The sequence below is a fragment of the Rhinatrema bivittatum genome, chromosome 16 (assembly GCF_901001135.1).
Source record: "Rhinatrema bivittatum chromosome 16, aRhiBiv1.1, whole genome shotgun sequence".
NCBI classification, from domain to species: domain Eukaryota; kingdom Metazoa; phylum Chordata; class Amphibia; order Gymnophiona; family Rhinatrematidae; genus Rhinatrema; species Rhinatrema bivittatum.
The window spans coordinates 26,412,472-26,416,404 of NC_042630.1; positions in this window are offsets into that span (position 1 = coordinate 26,412,472).

Here is a 3,933-nt window from a genome sequence, read left to right on the forward strand (position 1 = left end):
GATCTGTATATGGACAACAACCAACAAGGTCTGAATTACATAGTCTGAGTGGACAAAGGCATGGGTGTAGCCTGCTTATTGCTGCGGTTACTACCCCTAATTAAGCTAGATATTCACTTGGATGCGGTTCCGGCACTGCTTTCTACATTGGTGGTGGGGTGGAGGGGAAATGGAACTAAGGGGTACTAAAAGCCAGGCGTAACAAGTATGAGAAAAAAAAAAAAAAAGAGTGCATGGCTTGCTGGGCAGACTGGATGGGCTGTTTGGTCTTCTTCTGCCGTCATTTCTATGTTTCTATGAATAAACGAGGGCTGGGGGCTGCCCAGACAAAGGTGCAGGCCCGACACCTAAAAAGCCCCTTGAGGTGAGGAAGAGAACCGAAACACCTCAAGAAGTATGAATAAAGCACAAGGAGCTCTGCTTCTTCGGAGGCTGGGAAATGCTAAGACAAGGGCTCAGGATAGGAGACTCCAAGGGGGTACAGTTAGGAAATTCGTTTTCACAAAAAAAAAAAAAGAGGGTGGGTGCCTGGAACGCCCTCCCAAAGTGCTAAAACAGTAATGTCCTTCAGGAGGGCCCGAGATAAGACAGATCCACCCCTCCATGCAAAGAAAGTGACACCCGCAGATCACCGGGGGGGGGGGGAACCGGGCTGGTACCAGCAGGCCGCAACTTGAAAGGAAGGATGAAAAAAGAGCGGTAGCCAGCGTGGACTAGAAGGCTACGAATTAAGGAGTCGGCTGGGCCCGTCTGGCTGCACAGAACCGAGGTAATTGTCTGGGTCTGGGGGCCCCCCCCAAGGGCTAGATACAGAAATATAATATGACCTGTGACAGGAGGATTGTCATAGGCAATCGTTGCATTTGCAGTCATGTGAATAAAAGCTGTAACTCTCCAGAGAGCAGCCGGGTCTGTGCAGCAGGTTGGTGGTGGCGTGGCAGTGCCTGGAAAGGCCTCAGGGAGCGAGGAGGCCAGAGGTTCAGGCAATGGCCAGTATTTAGAGTATTACAAAGCTCTGTGATTAGAACTGGGGGTGAGCTTAGTGGCAGATCTTTGTACACCGTGTGCCCTAAGATGGAATGAAACAAAGGAAACAAGACAGAAACAATCCTGGGTGAGGAGCGACCTCTTACCAGTGGTCACACGCTATGACTGGCAGCTGGGGCAGGAACAGTTGGGCAGGCTGAATGGGCCACTTGTTCGTTTTTAGACGTCATCTACTACGTTTACTCTACTGGACCAAGAAAAAAACCCCAAAGATACGGTGCAGGAGCTTTGGGAACCCCAATGGGTTCCCCTCCTCAGCTGCGACCACCAGGCTGAAGGAAGGAAACGTTTCTGGCGAGAGGATGCTGCGGATGGGGCTTATTTCAACACGGAGACCGGATTAGCATCGGGCGGCATTTCTTGCGCTGCTTCAGGAATGTTCCGCTCATAGATGAAAGGCAGATTCCCAGAGAACCAACAAACTGGGTCAGGCTGACAAGGTTCTCTGCCCAGCATCCGGTCTCGGGCAGCAGGTGTTTACAGGACGTGCAGAGGAAACAGGATGCATGCAGTACTGTCTGTCCCTGGCAGGGACTCCAGCCCCCTAACGCTCTGCTTTCGCCCAGGGAACATTGCTGCTGATGTTAACCGGGCGGGGTCTCTCATCCCTGGGATCCCTGCAGTCTAGGGAAGCAGAAACGAAAGAGCGGCCAAGTGAACTATGGGCTTGTCCATTTCTCTGCCCGTCTCCTTTAGCTGTGTTTTAATGTCGCCCAATCAGAGCTGGAAAGGAACGGAGAAGGAAGAGGGGATTGTGCTGCTGCTGCTCGCTGCCCACTCCCCGGCCTTGGATCGGACTCGGGAGGGTTAGGGCTGGAGGCCGGAGGGGAGATCCTCTCGTTCCCAGCCGGCTCAGACCGTGCGCCGGAAGGGCGGAACCTGCGGGCCTGTGCCAAACGGACTCCCGTTGAGGGCTTTGTGACTACGACGGAAATATTTCCAGGGGACTTGGCGTGCACTTCTTTAAAGGGATGCAGTAAAAGTAATCAGGGATAAATGTCCTTTAAAATCAAACCACTTGCATGGGAACCCGCTCTTCCTCAGAGATACAGAAAAATCGCAGGAACTCTCCTAGTTAATAACTTCAGCAGGGCAGCAGTGTCTGCAAGGCCTGGAGGGGGGTGGCTATGATTACTGCTGCCTTGCTTTTAGGTGTTTATAGAGATCTGGAAATACAGAATAATCTTCTGTTACTTGGCCGGTTTTCTGGCATTAGCACTGCCTTCCTTAGCTCCACGCAGAAAGAGTGGGCCAGAGGTTTCTGTCTGAGCCTGAGAGTGTAACTCCCCCGAGCTGACCAAGGACCATTCTGTGCATCCGAGTGCGCCAACACGATGGAGAGATTTGGGGAGGATTGAGGGGAGGCAGCTAGCCCGACTCCTTGCTTGACAGGTTGCCACTGTGTCTTTGCTCCTGGGCTGGCTTACAATGAAGACGGTTTTAATTAGTGCGGGCTCAGCCCCATCAGGTAAACCTAAAGTGAAACGGATGCCGAATTAAAAGGAGAAATTCTGCTGATGCTGAGAGCCACTCCTCATTCCTCAGTGACTTTTTTTTGTGGTTATTTCTGGTTGTCTTCTCCTCTTGCCCAGCTGCAGATTCATCTGGTTGCCCGGAGGGTGGATGTGTGGCTGATTATTATTTGAGCTCTGACTTTTTTTTTTTCCTTGCACGGCCTGAGCTGCCTCCAAACAGCAAATGACTCCAAATCCCCTTAGTGGGAGGTTTGGGCAGTTTAAATACCAAACCAAGTCAAGCGCCTAGCCATGGCAGAAAGTGAGAGAAAGGGAGCATCCTGCTCTGGATTAAACCAAAGCCGAGCTGGGTCTGCTCTGATCCTTCACACCGGGGGCAGAGAGATGCAGACACACATAGGGCTTAGGCACATATTTGATGTTTTTATTTTAGATGTACGTGTGATTCATAAAAGAACAGAGAGAGAAATTGCTAGTTTAGCAAAACTTAATTCTCTTTGCAATGTGGTGAGATATTTGCTGATGTAATTCTGGGGTTTGAGGGTTTCCTTTCACTGTCTGCATGGCTGAGCCTGCTCTAAGCTCTGTAAGATGGGCTCTTCCTGGCCCCTCTTGCTCTGAGCTCCTTGGGACCACCTCTCACTAGCCCCAGGCTCCCTAGGACTGGATCTCACAAGCCTGGCCTGCTCCAGAGACCCGTTCTCACTAGCCTGGGGATCCCTGGGACTGGCCCTCACTATCAGTTCCCTCCCCCAACAGCTCCCTGGGCTTCCTGGATCCAGCCCGCTCTGGACTTCCTGGGTCCAGTTCTTACGAGCCTCTCCTTCTCTGGGCTCATTGGAACAAGCTCTCTCTAGCTGGGTTCCCCGGGACCCGCTCTCACTCGGGCCCCTGCTCCAGATCTCCCTCGCCCCCTTCAGGCTCCCTGGGGTTGGCTTTCACTAGCCCTCTCCTGCTCTGGGATGTTTGGGATAGGCTCTCACTAGCTCCCTATGCCCTAGGGAGCCCATGCTCCAGGCTCCCTGGGAACAATTCTCACTAGCCCTCCTGCTCTGGGTTCCCTGGGACTGTGACTCACTAGCCCCCCTTGCTCCAGGCTTCCTGGGACCAGCTCTCATTAGCCCCCCTGCTCTGGGTTCCCTGGGACTGTGACTCACTAGCCCCCCTTTCTCCAGGTCCATGGGACCAGCTCTCACTAGCTCCTCCTGTTCTGGCCTGTTTGGGCAAGGATCTCACTAGCCCTTCTGCTCTGGGCTCCCTGGCACCAGCCGTCACTAGCCCCCTTGTGGTCAGGCTCCCCGGGGACCAGCTTTCATTAGCCCTTCCTGCTCTGGGCTCCTTGGGGCAGGCTCTCACTGGGCTCTTCCCTCTCACTCCAGGAGCTGTCCCTGGTTCAGGTCCTGAGAGCTTT